General features: G+C 38.2%; 1 protein-coding gene across 1 annotated transcript in view; it reads right to left on the bottom strand.

The window, feature by feature from the left end:
• The window catches only part of ROBO2 (roundabout guidance receptor 2), a 1,105,399-nt gene that overhangs the window by 1,028,315 nt on the left and 60,856 nt on the right, over nucleotides 1-16,228 (bottom strand). The window lies entirely within an intron of this gene.

The following is a 16,228-nucleotide window of genomic DNA, read 5'->3' as shown; positions in this document are numbered from 1 at the left end:
ATTTCTCAGAGGGCAACACCTGTACTTCACACACCACCTTCAGGAGCAAATTCTGGCAGACACACTCTCATAAAAGGATATAAATTGCAAGGATGTCAAGAGCTTCATGAAGCACATTATGCTCATGAATAAACTACCTCACAAGCAAGGAAATAAAATCAACCTCTGCAAGAAAAAAACTAAACAAAAGCTGCATTTGGCAGTACATCAGCATTACAAAAAGAGATGATGGAAGAGAATTAAGTATGATTAGAAACTGGATGAGACTACAGAATTTAGACTAAATTTATTTCTTAATATTTTTTTCCCCCCCCATATTTGGCATTGATGCTACCATCTTCATCCTCACAAAAATGCAGTGAAATATTTTGTATCTTTAACCAATGTAAACATCAGCTCCATGGGAAAGATGCTGCATCCAGAAACAGTAAACTCACATAACTTAGCTGAGATAGTTTGGTACTGGTTCAGAAAGTCTAAACTCTAATTAAATGAGACAACCCACATTCTTCATATTTTTCATTAGCTGTTTATATCAATACTTTCATAATAAAAGCCATTATACATCTACTAAGAAACATATTGGTGTCTTACTCAGCTGGAGAAATACAGCTCCGTGTTTGTGGAAAACTCGTATTATATAACCTCCCTATTCCTCAAATGCTTCCCTGTCCTCACAGACATCATCTGTAGTTGTTCAGTGAGCTTAAGGTCAAAACACCACAAGGCCACTCTATCCTAACTCATTATCTAGTCTCCACTTTTTATTCTCCCCTCTTAAAATTCTTAAAATCTTAGATGAAGTTGTATGTCATTATTCTCAACAAATGCAACTACAGACAAAGGGCTGCTTCCCAGTCAGAGCCTCTTCATGCAAGAGTTCATACTGGGGCAGTCCCATTTGTGTTTGTTGCATCTCCCCCACCACTTCAGAAATTATCATCACCCCCCAGTCAGTTCCTTTTGACTTCAGAGCTTCACATTCAACCTCTGTTCTTAAATCAGTCCTCTCACATTATTTCCAAAGACCATCTATCCACCCCTAATTCTTATTTAAGGAGTTATTTCAGGACCATGCTTCATGAGCTCTAATAAACAAACAACTGCTAACTTTCAATAAAGATTTATGCTGGGTCTGATGAGTTTAGTTATAAACTTTTTCCTGGTTTACCCAAGGAACTTGGTTTGTCAGTATCCCCCCTACACAGAGTAGACTTGCAAGCTGTCAAAATAAACAATTAAAGCCATACTTCAATGCAATTAACAACAGCAAGAAAGAATCACGGTACACAATTTCATCATCATAGAATATCACGTTTTACCATCTTGCTCTTTCCTTTTTCTCCTCTCATCTTCAGATAAGTTTGCTATTTTTTCTCCTATTATTTATAGTATCAGCTATTTTTCCAGCCATATCACTAAACTTAAAAACAAAGTAGGGGAGTTAGAAGCTGTCTGACCAGTTCAGGTTTTGTATGAGATATAATCATAAAAACTGGTTTCATTGTGTACTTTTGCTCTATCACCTAGAAAAGCAAGAGTTTACATTTCCTTTGGTCACTCCTCCCTGTGCCCAGAGTCTCTTTTAGGCATTTTGGAGTGACCATACAAAATTTAGTGTTGTACATAAACTTGCCACCAAAACACAGCAGAGTGACTCCACTGAATTTGAAAGTGATACTACAAAGGCAAACTTTCAAAGTTCTCCTCTAATTTCATGCCTGAGTCAATAAGGCACTTAACATTAAAAAATAGCCAAACTATATTGCAAAGGAAAGTATTAAATACCACTGCAACAGCAAGTGTTAAAAATGAACTTGTTAAAGTTCACAAGAACAAGAAATTAAAGACTGATAGCAGTACTAGTTCTGAGACCCTGCACATATCACCAGCTTAAAGCACAGCTTAAAACAGGCTACGTGTAAATGAAATTAACAAAATAACTGTGACTTAATTATTTTGAGGTGTTTTCATATTCTGTATTTAAAATGAGGTAAATGTACTAAAAGTACAAAAAGAGGGGGGTATAGGTTTGCACCATGCACTACTATAGACTTTGAGGAAGACAACACAAGCGTAGCCATTTCATACAAGTTTTCTGAAATTTAACATGTTTTAAGTACACTTGAAAGCACACAGAAATAGCTTTTTGTGACATTCATTTGGAGAAATGGAATTCACTATGAAGCCGAAAGTCACTTTATTACAAACAATGAACATGGACAGATTAACAAGTAAACTCAACCAGCTCATACTCAAACTATATCTCAGTGATTAAATAGATTGTATACTCTGCCAACTTTTCTTAAGCACAAGTGTTAGTAGAAGGAAATAAAGGGAATAAGCCCATTGGTTGGAGAAGAAGGAAAAAGAAATTACTATAGATGAACTCACTTGGGAAAGGTCCCACTGAGGCACCAGATGGCCTTCTTTTTGAGAATTGTAAAGGACAATTAAAAAAAAAAAAAAAAAAACTAAGTTCAAAATTTGGAAATGCATATATTTACAGGTAATATGCTTTAATATTTCTACCGACGTCTGTCATATTAAAAATAAAAAAATAAGCAGTGCCAGTCTTTCATGTTAAATTCAGGTGAATCTGACCAAAAACACCAATCTGTCTGCTATTTAGGGCCCTATACTGAAAGGTGAAGTGTTTGGGAATTTTAAACTCAGCTTTAGCAATGAAGGCCTTGAAAAACTCAAACATGAGATTTGAGATCAACATTTTATTTAGATATTGACCAGGAGATGGCAGCAGTATCCACTGAATTTATTTACATGACTATGAAATTACAGCATATTAAATTCAAAACAAATATGGAACATATGCAAATTATAAATATGAAATCATAAATCCTGCAGATGCTCTTAAAATATAATTCTTCATCAGGGACTGTATTATTTGCGTATTTCTGTTTTACTTGCATGATCATTTGCTTCTCGGTCACCTTCAGAAATGAATTAAAAATTGATATATTTTCATATGCCAGGGCATATTCTTTGCAAGTCAGAAACCAATGATTTATTCCCTTATTTATAGATTCAGTAATAACACACTGAAGAACACAGAGTGATCTACGGGTAGTGGTGGATAAAACTTTTAAAGCGTGATTTAAAGCTGTAAGGAAATGTCCACAAGTCAACGATACAGATAGGATATGAGTCACAGGTATGAGGGTGTTACTAGTCCAAAGGAACTGGAATAGGAGTGGGAGTGGAGGGGCTTCACTACTGGAAATACAGAGGATAGATCTGTAGAGAAAAAGAGGGAGGAAACTGAAAAGGAGAACCTCTATAAGCTCTCCAAAAGACAAAAGCTTACGTAAATCCCCAAAAGCAGTTTCAAATCATGATCAGTGTGAAACATGTGTGAACAAGAAATAAAATGTAAAAATAGGGAGAGCACAGTGGATTTTAAGGTGAAGCTCATTAATGAATACTGCTGTAAGGGAAAATAATATCAGAATCAAGAGGATGCTTAAGGCTTTTCTACACATTAAAAATGTTCGTTTCACCTGCTTCCATGGGCTTCATCATAGCAGTGCAATCCTGTCAGCAACTGTCTATTCAATATCGCAAGAGTTCTCTTATAGTAACAACATTCATGTTACTAACAAATCTGAAGCCATTCTAATATTTTATACTACAAGTATTACCCTCATCTATCAGGCAAAGAAAATTCACCTCAGACTGCCTCCAAGTTACTGTTTCAGAGCCAAACCTGAATGAGTCCCTAACTAGCTCCTACATCTCTTCTACCAAAGCACACTGATATCTAGTGGAAAACAGATTAAATCACTATTGCAATGAAATTACTTTTCCAAGGCCCACTCAGAGCAGCTAGACAGGTCTCTGAACTTGAAGGTACCCACAATACAACATGTGGCCCCAACAGAGGCTGTACATTAGGAATAAAGACAACCATTTTTCCAGAAAAAAAAAAAAAAAAACAAACAACAAACAAACAAAAAACCCCAAACAAACAAAAAACCACACACACACACACACAAACCAGATGTTAAATTTACCTTCTTCACAATAGGCAAAGCATGCCTTGCAGGGTTACTTATTACTAATGCAAGTAACTCAAGGCACACTCATCAATACTGCTGAAGTTAAACTGTGGCATTGTCTAGACCAGAGACCAAAATAACTCCACTGGCAGGGGAGCTTGAAAAGTACTGGAGAGTTGGGCTAAATACTCTGGTTCTTCAACAACCAAATGAAGAAGAGATAAAAGCATTACAAAGGTAAAGCTGCCCAGCAAGAAAATTATATCTTTCAATGATAGTACAGATCTTCAAAACCCAAAGGCAGTTCCCAGCTTACAAAACAAGGCTGGTTTCCCAGTGATATCCCATGGATAACATCACTTTTGTGTATGTTAGTGTCTGTATATGATTGCTCAAAATGTGCTTTTGATACCAACCTCTCACCAACCCAGATTTCCTTCTGTAATTTTCACCACCAGTCTTTTCTTGGTTAGAGTAGCTTGTGATAATTACTTTTCTATTTCAATACACCCAACATATAGGTTCTAGAAAAAAAACAAACCAACTTTGTTATGTGTTGGATCCTGGAGACCACCAGAGCAGAGGATTTCTGTGTGGTAGTTGCAGAAACAAAAAAAGTCAAATGACCAGAAAATTAAGGATGTAATATTTTGGGTCCTTTTTTGGCTTAAGAATCATTTTGGCTCTTTACTTTAGGAAGCTACTAACAACATGAATGTAATTGAGAATATGGAAAGCAACTTTTAAAAAATAAGTGATCTCATATTCTTCAAAATGTAGTTAGCAAGAGTTAGATATGTCTGCCAGTCATCAAAAGATTTAGCCATACTTAACAGATAGCACCCAGTGAATAATTATGTCTTCAGGATGACAAATCAGAGGTCATCTTGCATTTGATAAGAGTGCTAGACCTCCAGATACTGCAGAATAAAAAGCAATTCCACACCTTGCTGTCAAGATTTTAAAAATCTATTTACTTTTAAGTGGGAAGGTTCCTAATCTGTCATATCTCATGAAGCTGAAAGCTTGTCACATCACTTCTTTACTAGTTAAATGAATAAAACAAATGAAGAGCATGTTACAATATCAGCTAAAAAAACATCAATATTCTGACAAGAATGAGTTTAAGACCTCTTTTTCTCTGGCCTCAAAAGGAGCCACTTTATTATTCTGGCAGAAAGAGAGGCCAGAAGAGGAGACAGCTGGCTGACACACAGTCCAGATAACAGGAGGGTCATGCTGTTTTGGCAGGTGGAAGCATTCTGAAGGAGAGGCAGAATTTACAAACACCACTTCTTCACATGAAATCATCTGCCAGTCCACTGGTAAAGCAATGTACATTTCTGTGCCTGTCAGATCCGTCCGTCTGTCTGATCCCCTCCTTGTAAAACCAATTCAAACAATTCAGAAATCCTATGGCATTTTCACAAGGCAAAAATATCACACACATTGTTTCAAGACTAATCAGCTGCAGTGTATTTGGGACAATCCATAAAATCTGCTCAGAACTCCAGGTGGTGGAAGGAGACAGAACCTCAGACAGCTGCAACAGGTGTCGATCCAGCTGCAGGAGGAGCTCAGTTACATATAATAAGTCAAAAAGGGGCTTCTTAATACCTGCTTTTTCATGTGAGATAGTGGTGGGCTAGTTCTTCCAGAACACCAAAGTTGAAAAAAGTTGGGTTTTATCCTTTTCACTCAGGTTCCCACCCCCACATATCTTTGTATAATACCATAATCTAGAATTATTTTATACACCAGTGCTGTGAAGAAATAGAGAATTCTGAGAATTTCTGCACCGTCATTTTCTTGCTAGAAATAGAATCTTTAAAGTAAATCTAATCTTTCATAATGTATTTCACAATGTTCTCAGAGGATTTCAATTACATGATTTCTGACACCTGCTGTTGTTTGACTTCTTAGATTTAGGTCAATACTTTCTATTTAACTCTTTACTAAAATAATGAAAAAAATTATCTTCTAAAGTAATTTGACAGTTTATCATTGTACTAAAATTACTACTCTAACAAACCTAAAAAAAGCTTTAATAAATATTACTGCTGTCAGAAAGTGGCTAAAACCCACAAGCAGTTCACTGTTTTTCTTGGAAGTTGTCACACCAGTGCAGTTCAATTAAGGCTGAGGTTGAACTTCTACATCTCTGGCAACTGACAGAAAAATAATGTCAGTTTTTATAAATCAAACACCTTTTTCATTTTTAAACTTAAATTTTCTGTTTACATGCCTCCTACTACATATTTGATAGTAGAACTTCAGAAGATCAGCCTTCTATTCATATTAAGTTATCTGTAGGAAGATCTTCCAACCAGCATAGGAACAAAAGTTTTACAACTGACTGCCTCTAATTTTATGTCTACAAAACATGTTTTAAACACCTTCAGCTTAACTTACTCTATTACTGAAAATTTCTATCCCCTCAGACCCAATATTTTCTATCCTTGAAGACATGCTGCTTCTGTTTTTTCTCCTGAAAGACTGATATCATATTAACACATTCTGAATCTTGATCACTTAATAAGAATGATCTACTACATTCCCAATAAATGTTAAGTAATTGGGGCTGAGACAAAAATTATTGAGATTTTTTTAGTTTGTTTGTATTTTTCAAACACAGTACTAAACTCTTGTGGTGGGTTGACCCTGGACACCAGGTGCCCACCAAAGTCCCTCTATCATTCTCCTGCTCTTCAGCTGGACAGGGGAGAGAAAATATAACAAAAAGCTCATGGGTTGAGATAAGGGCAGGGAGATCACTCAGAAGTTACTATCATGGACAAATAAATTAATTTCTCTCAACTTGGAGAGTTACCAAATCAGAGTAGGATAATCAGAAATAAAAACTAGACCTTAAGAAAACATCCCTCCAGCCCTCCCTTCTTCCTGGGCTTAAATTTACTGCTGACTTCTCTACCTTCTTCCTTCCAGCAGCACAGGGGGACAAGGAATAGCAGCTATGGTCAGTTCATCACTTGTTTTTCTGTTGCTCCTTCCTCCTCAAGGGGAAGACTCATCACATTCTTCCCCTGCTTCAGTGTGGAGTCCTCCCACTGGAGAGAGTCCATGAACTTCTCCAACATTTGTCCTTCCCATAGGCTGCAGCTCTTCATGAACTGCTCTGGCATGGGTCCCTTCCCACTGTACCACAGGGTGCAGTCCTTCAGGAACCAACTGGTCCAGCATGGGTGCCCCACGGGGTCACAAGTCCTGCCAGAAAACCTTCTCCAGCATGGGCTCCTCTCTCCACGGTTCCTGCCAGGAGCCTGCTCCAGCATGGACTTCCCATGAGAAAACAGTTTTCTTCAGGTGCAGCCACCTGCTCCATCACAGTGTCCTCCCTGGGCTGCAAGTAGAGATCTGCTCCACCATAGACCTTTATGGGTGCAGGGCACAGCTGCCTCACCATGGGCTCCACCACAGGCTGCTGGGGAATCCCTGCTCTGCTCTAACACCTGGAGCACCTTCTCCCCCTTCTTCCTCAATGACATTTGTGTCCAGAGTTGTGTCTCACATATTCCCACTCCTCTCTCCAGCTGCAGTTATGCAGGGGGGAAAAAAAAACTTTAAAATATATTATCCCAGAAGCACTACTACCATCGCTGATGGGCTCAGCCTTGGCTAGCAGTGGGTCTGCCCAGGAGCCCAACACAACTCTGTCAGACATGGGGGAAGCTTCTAGCAACTTCTCACAGAAGCTGTCCTTGTAGTCTCCCTGCTGCCAGAACCTTGCCACACAAACCAAATACAATTTTTCCTGTTATGTCCTGTTCCTGGAAGTTGTTTTTGAGGTATTTTGAAGCATGAGACTATTTTTCTAGTTGAAGTGTGGATTTGGTGAGGGTTTTTTGGTGCCTCTGCAAACCTTTGTTCAAACTGACAGTAAACTATTTTAGCTTATTTTATTAAAAGCACAGCACTTACAAATACAAATATTTTCAAGTAATTATATTTTGTCGCCTGTGGAACAGAAGAAATTTTTATAGCACATATCTAATATGAGTTTTCTCTATTATATAAAGTACTTTCTGTATTAGCAAGCAAATATTTAAACTTCTGTGCGTGGTCACTTAAAAACTTTATAGTCACATAAGTAGATGCTTTACCTTAAATTTCTGACTCAAAAAAACATTCTTTCCTTCCACCATTCTCCTCTCAATAATGAACAAGGCCTTTGTGGGTCTTCAGCAACTTTTGCTTCTATCACCCTGGTGTAAGAAGCAAATATCAGATAGAGCAACTGAAATGGAAAAAAATAATTCCACCAAATACTCAACAAGAAATCAACAGCTAGCTGTTTTCCTTTCTGGAGTAATATGGCAAGTATCTGATTTATTCAAATGCAACAGATAAGCAATAAGGGAAAAGACGGGGTGTGTGTAGTTAAACACATTGAGATCGTCCTTTGCAAGGAGTCAACTGCAGTAATAACAAAGTGACTCAGCCTCCTGATAAAAATGCTCTTTCCATCCCTGCTTTTCAAATGGATCCTTTTGCAGAAAATCCACACATCATTCAGCTTTACTGAATGCTGAAATGAAAAATAGATGCCCACTGTCATATAGCTATATTGATTATGAGTGAAAATGTGATCATTTTGCATTAACTTGCCCCACAGCACTGGAGTTCCATCAAAGCATCAGAAGGAAATTAATGCTTTCATATAGTGCCTAAGAAAAATATGAGATGTTGTTCACTTTGCCCTCTAGACAAAGAGGTATATGCCAGTAGCTGAGAGGTAATAGCTTTCAGAAGAGAACATGAACTCTAGACTTTTATTAAAATCATTATTTAATGTGCAAAAAATAATGAAGCCACAGCCTTGGCATTTAAAACAGCAATTTGTAGTCATTACATCTTAGATCATGAGGCTTATTTTGTAAAAAGCCAGTCTTTCTCAAATTAAAAATTCATCATCAACTCCCACAGATTATGTAGTCCTTTAAATGATGTCATTTCATACAGATTTATTCCAGCTAAACAAAGAGCCAGTAAAGTGGCACACAAAATATTTCATTCCTCTCTCTCTAGAAAGATCTTTCTGCTCCTTAGACTGTTCAAAAATCTCACACAAAGACTGACTAATGCATTGATATTTTAGCAATTTAACCTTCCAGGGACTTTTAAGATCTTAATTTGCCATGCTCCTTACCCCCACTGTAGAGCAAAGTATAAAAAAATAAAACAAACTGAAGGTTCCTTTCCATACTTAGATTAGCAGCCCACAAAGTGAATGACAGTAAGAAGATATCAACAGGTTAAGTGGATCCCTCTAATTGATTAGCATTTAATCCATTATGAATATTAGCTTTATTTTTGATGGAAGAATAGGCAGTTGAAACCTGTTCCTCTCCAGCAAGAATCTTAAGAACTTCCATGGCGAAGTGATGCAACCCTACATAACGGATATTTGTTATTCTGATTTATATAAAAACCCAGTATACTTGATTCTCTTTAAGCACAAAATGATTTTGACTGAAGGCACACATCGTAGCACAAGGAGATTTTAAAGTTTTATCTAATAAGTCTTTTGAAAGATCACTACAGCCTGGTAAGAAGTTGCAAGATAGCACGTTTTTTCTTATTAGTGAGAGATTTTACTCAGTAACTTGGAGAAAGGTAAATGAGATTTACATGTGTATCAGCAAGAGAACAAAAATGCAGTGCATGTTTTATCTCTTTCCTGCTTCAAGACTTCTTTTATTAACATTTGAGCTGTAGCAGTGTCAGGAAGTTGGGATCGTTTCTGAAAAGAACATTGAAAGAGTAAGTTCCTCCCCCATATTATTTTAACATATGGACCTGAATCAGCACATAACATCACCTGTAATTTAATTTTTATATGTTGAATAGGCATGCTGATTTCAGTCCCACTCTTTTCAGCAGAAACTGTACATTTAAATTAATGTGTTTCAGAGTACGTCCTCTACTGTCTTCCAAATGTCTATACTCAAAGCCTCTCCCACAGAGGAATCCTTTTAAAATGGTGATGCAGCTTTTTCTACACCCTTCTGTGATCTCTACACCTACCAGATAAGATTTTAATTTGGGGCTAACAATGTTTTAATCAAGGGACTAAAATATTACATTTGTTACTATACTTTCCATCTAACTAAATGGCTTGCCCTTCAGCTATAACTGCCAACAACTCTCTAGAAGACTTATCTCCAAATGGCTGGTACATAAACTTCCAATTAACCCTATAAAAGTTGTTTACTCACAGGTTTTGCAGAATCCTACAATGTTTCATGAAACTTCAATGGAGTCCAGATCTATATGCAAAGCCAGACATCACAGTCACTAAATTACTGTTTGCCAGAAATTTATGCAAGATTGTGAAATTCAAATTGGAAAATAATTTTTAGATGAAGACAGAAGATTGTGGGAATCTTGAACAGGACTGCAATATATGCAGCATATATGACCAAAAAAAAATTAAGCAGAGAAATCTGCAAAACAAAAGCAGGCTGTTGTACTTCCATAGCAACCATAATTTAAGGAAGTTGAAAATAAAGGATGACCGTGACAGGTAGTTGACTGGAAAGATAAGATGATGATGTGTTTTGGTTTGGTCTCTGAAAAGTTCTTATAACCAAATTATACCAATGCCCATCCAAATCTACAATCTAAACATCAATTTGGTATACATAATGAAATATACCACTTATAAGAAAAATGAAAGTTAAGAAATTTAATCAGTGTTGCCAATTTGAAAGATATAATCTCATAGTTAATGCACATCACTGAAATTTGAGCAGTTTCACAATGAAGTCCACAGAATCATGCATAATCTCAGAACCGTTACTGTACGGACATCACTGACATTTAAGTCCTTACTTCATTAGTTTGTTACTTATTAATCTGGCATCTTTGAAGTAGGAATATCATAATTTCTACCCAAGAAACTGAGATTATAGAGAAATTGTTAAAATAACCAGTACCTTGATGCTTCAGGAAATGGTGTCACTAGTTAGAGGCTGCTTAAAACCGTAAAGTCTAAATAGTTTCCCTCCCAAAATTGTTCTAATTTTTTCTGACGATAACGGAAGCTAATTTGGACATGTTTGGACTATATGGGTATGTCCATATAATGGACACTAATTCTGACAATAATATTCAAATTTCCAAATTTCTCCACAGAGTTGAGAAAATATAATGAAGGCTGACATACAATCTGTAGGATAAAAAGTAAACCACCTCAGCTGGAAGAAGAAGAAACAGGGGCAAGCTTGCACCACTATCAGAATAGTTCTTCATGCCTGTTACTGTTCCACCACAATGTTAAGAAAATATTCTAAATCAAAAAACCCTTTCTCAATACCTCTATTAGAGTGCTGAATCCTTCAAGATAAGCATCTATTTAAAGCTTTTGCATCCTTTTCATCACATGTACCTGCTTCTCTTACCTCCAGTATATGACCCCAGACTCAGGCAGGCAGGCAGTTGTACAAGAAAGTCTGCTCATTTTTGAAAATAAACATCTTTAATATCTGAGCAACACACAGATTGAGTTTTACTTTCATACTGCATATAGCTTCTGGGTATTAGTGCTACGGACTTTCTTTAATGCTTGAATTCAAGCAAAATACTAAAAATCAGGGTCTCTATTATATGACTATCTATTGTGGGATTTCTTAAGTGTGTAAGCATGAAAAGCATTTAAAAAGTTGAGCAGTCTCAAAGGAAAAATAAATTTTTTAAAATCAGAAAAAGTCTGGTTATTTAATAAAAGCAAACACACTGAACTGGGCAGACAGGTTTTGGGGCTTTTTTAATGTGTTCTTTCTTCTACATTGTGCTCAGCTTTTCTCCCAAAGCCCTGCAAACATTTGAAATGATTATGTATTCAAGAATGGTGTATTTGCTGAAAGACAGACAAATACTTTTTTAGCTTGAAACTCAATTTGTGGTTGAATGATTAATGTCATCTAGGTCTTACAATTACATAAGTTTGGATGTCACCCAGGGGGTTCAGGTTGTCATGCCAGTAGAAATACACATATTTCTTCTCAATTCAGTGCACAACAGGGCATGCTTCTCTAGATGGAGTACAGGCTCCCTCTATAGTTACAGTCTAGCAACCAACATTACCTTGTCTAACCACAATCATTTTAATTTAAACACTTGTTTCTTTATGGTAAAACAAAATTAAAAAGAGGAGCCATTCTTAAATAATCACTCTGTTGCATCACCTGCCTTCCAGTTACTATTATTTACTGATTTCCAATCACAACTACTTTGTCAGAGGCAGTAAAGTTGCTAAAAGTAATCCAAAAATATACAACAACAAAAAGTGATTAATCAAAGACAAAATTTCTATTTAGCAACTTTGATCAAGTCTTGCTTCACATTAACATTTCAGATGAACTTTTCTTTCATCCTATTCTCATTAATATTCTGTTAATATCAGTCTTAATTAACAAGCAGTACATACCCTTTGTTCTCTTCCCCCCAGTTTAATTTTCACATTTATGTTTTCACAAAGTAGATAAAATTGTGGGAGATGCAAATAGTATCTTACCTTCTCTGTGTGGATACTTGTCATCCCACTAGTCTAAGTATCTCCCAGGCCACGATCCCCCAAATCAACATCTGGCCACTCTAAATCAGGTGTTTGCTCTGTTGCAAGGCTATTTAACTGCTGGGAGTGTCACGTGTTTCTAAGCATCTCAGTTTGAAACATAACAAACTGCAAAATAACCTGCCTTAGCCTAACTGTTCTGGAAGGATGGGTTTTCACAGAATCATCAAGGTTGGAAAAGACCATGAAGATCATCCAGTCCAACCATTAACCTAACATTAACAGTTCCCAACTACACCATATCCCTCAGCGCTATGTCAACCTTACTCTTAAACACCTCCAGGGATGGGGACTCCACCACCTCCCTGGGCAGCCCATTCCAACACCTAACAACCCCTTCTGGAAAGAAATGCTTCCTAATACCCAGTCTAAACCTTCCCTGGTGCAACTTGAGGCCATTACCTCTTGTCCTATCGCTTATTATTTGATTAAAGAGACTCATCCCCAGCTTTCTGCACCCTCCTTTCAGGTAGCTGTAGAGGGCGATGAGGTCTCCCCTCAGCCTCCTCTTATCCAGACTAAACCCCCCCAGTTCCCTCAGCCGCTCCCCGTACGACCTGTGCTCCAGACCCTACACCAGCTTTGTTGCCCTTCTCTGGACACACTCGAGTCATTCAATGTCCTTTTTGTAGTGAGGGGCCCAAAACTGAACACAGGAATCGAGGTGCAGCCTCACCAGTGCCGAGTCCAGGGGTCAGATCCCTTCCCTGTCCCTGCTGGCCACACTATTGCTGACACAAGCCAGGATGCCATTGGCCCTCTTGGCCACCTGGGCACACTGCTGGCTCCTGTTCAGCCGGCTGTCAGTCAACACCCCCAGGTCCCTTTCTGATTGCATTTCCATCCATATTAAGTTTCTGACTATGTTTCTGACCTCTGCACTTCAAGTTCATCTCACTAGCATGCCAGGCATGTAAGAAGTGATGGATTCACGTGTGCTCGTGCCAACTATGCTCATAGGGAGGAACATGCAAAACCACGTAAGACTAAGAAACAGTGAAGAAAAAGGTTTTCCTCTGAGCAATAGCATGCACTCTGATGAGAGCCCTGGTGGGAATACGTTTAATTCCTTCCAGGGCAAAGACAAAGACTAGCCCCTTAAAAATATCTTCCTTAGCTTTTCCCTGGAGGGGCTTAAAAGTACTCACACCTCAAATTACTGGATTTCAGTGAGAAGCCAAAAAGTAAACTGGAGTCATACCAAAGAGGAGAAACTTAGATTGCCTCAGTTCCTCTCTCCCTCCCCATTGGCAGCAGGAACAACACATTTGAGACCTATGTAACGTCCCTACCAATATAATTTCAACCCCATCCCAAGTGCCTCCTGCTAAGGCATCTGCCACATGTTGGGTATTGAGGCTGTTAAGCCCCCAGTCATGGCCCACTAAGCTGGTAACATACTTCTAGGGCGACATCCAGAAATAACACATCCCTCTGCAACACCTCAGCCTCACAAGTCCTGCTCATCACCCTGCAAAAACCTTACTCTACCACCAAGGCTTTTACCTGTAACTCTCTTCCACCACCTGCCATCTCAACCAGTGTTTCCCTTTCACAGTCTCACAGTAGGTATCTGAACATATACCTTCCTACCTGACAGGTCTTTTACAGTTGAAGCATCTTCAGCATATATCCATAGTAGACAAGTAGCTAACTTAGGGCTCTGTTTCAGTTTTCGGTCCTGCCTGAGGTATACGTTCATGAGTAAGACATTTTACATGCCTTGATTAACCCTCTCAAGTGATCTTTCTTTACTCCAGAAACTACCAGTGACACAATCATGTCACATGCAGGGAGAGGAACACATAGTTAAAGAAGTTTCAGATTCTGAGCAGTACTGTTAAAGGAAAGACTGAATATAAAAATAGATATGATAGCTTACAACTGCTATTTCATTTGCTCACAATGAGGTAAAAATAAAAATGCTTAAAACTTCAACACTAATAGCTATCTTGTATTTACTAGTGGTACCTAGTTCCCTGAAGCTTGGTTGGTGCAGAATATTAGCAAAAGCTGTAAGTTTGTTTATGTTCCAATGCCCCCTCCCGCCTGAGAAATGTCTCCTTGAAGTGAATCCATTCTTTCCTTAGCAATAGTGGGATTTTAACTACTACAGTATCGTAATTTGTTGGAGAAATTGGAAGTATATCCCACTTGCTATGCATATATGTTGTAATTACATTAAGAAGTAATTTTGAAATAAAAGCCTATATACAACACCACTAGTAATTATCAAAGGGAAAAAATCTGATTTAGGAGCTTTAATGTGGGCAATGGATTGTCATCCATGCCAGACAGTTTAACTAATATAATGAGTTTAATTTTATTACCATCATCCATACGCACCAACAAAATAAACACCAAAGGAATTCAGGCTCTGACCACAAGACCTTAGCCATTTTTATGCAAAATATCTATTGAAAAAAAGGCAAAAAATGTTTTATAATTGGTATCCATTAGCAGTCTCAGCCCCAAGGTATCTGTATTCATTATTTCTGCAATAGAGACAAAAGTTTAATCTTTTCACACAAAGCATGACATTTTTGTAGAAGATGCAAAACCAGATGGAGTGGCTGATACACCACGGGGTTGTGCTGTCATTCAGAAGGATGTCAGCTGACTGGAGAAATGTAAAGTCCTGCACCCAGGGAGGAACAAATCCCCATGTGTCTGTACAGGGTGGGGGCTAAGCAGCTGGAAAGCAGGTATGTGGTAGAGTCCCTGGGTGTCCTAGCAAACACTAAGTTAGACACAATCAAACAATGCACTCTTCACATAAGGAAGGACAAACAGCCTCCTGCAGATGGTAGCCAGTAGATTGAGAAGAGTGATCTTTCCCCTCTGCTCAGCACTGGTGGGAGATACATGGGAGGACTGGGCTCCCCACTACAAGACAGAGAAAAACTGGAGCAAGTCCAGGGAAAGGACACAAAGATGATTAAGGAACTGGAGCATCTGTCTTAAAAGGAGAGGCTGAGAGAGCTGGGACTGTCCAGCCCAGAGCAGAGAAAGCTCAGGGCATCTGAACCATGTGTACAAATACCCAATGGGTAAAGAAAAGGGAAGCAGGCTCTTACCAGTGGTGCCTAGTGACAGGACGAGAGACAATAGGCAAAAACTGAAATACAGGAAACTTCAACTAAAGAGAAGAAAACACTTCTCTACTGTGAAGGTGGTCAGACACTGGAACATATTACCTAGAGCAGCTGTGAGGTTTCCATCCCCAGAGATCCTCAAAACCCAACTGGACACAGCCCTGAGCAACCTGCTCTTGAGAAGGATGTTGGACTAGATGATCTTCAGAGGTGCTTTCTTGCCTCAGATATTAAACTCACACTGAATGGTTTTCCATCTCGGTTTACTATCTTTCTACCATCCTGACAACATGTATCAGCTGAAGTAAAACACACACATGCATACATCACCACACAAAAAAAACCCACACAAAAACCTAGCTAAAATAAAAGTAAACTCCACTGAGATTCATGAAATCTGAAACATACATGAACTTTTTTGTTGAGAATTTAACCACTGCACCAAGATGATTAGCCCAGCATCACTTGCACAGAATAATCTTCTGTGGTTCATACTTCTGAGAAGCTGTAGAAGCACAAAG

Source organism: Athene cunicularia (genome assembly GCF_003259725.1).
Source record: "Athene cunicularia isolate RWA chromosome 1 unlocalized genomic scaffold, athCun1 chr1_part1, whole genome shotgun sequence".
Taxonomy (NCBI): Eukaryota; Metazoa; Chordata; class Aves; order Strigiformes; family Strigidae; genus Athene; species Athene cunicularia.
This window is presented reverse-complemented; position numbering and strand designations above follow the sequence as displayed.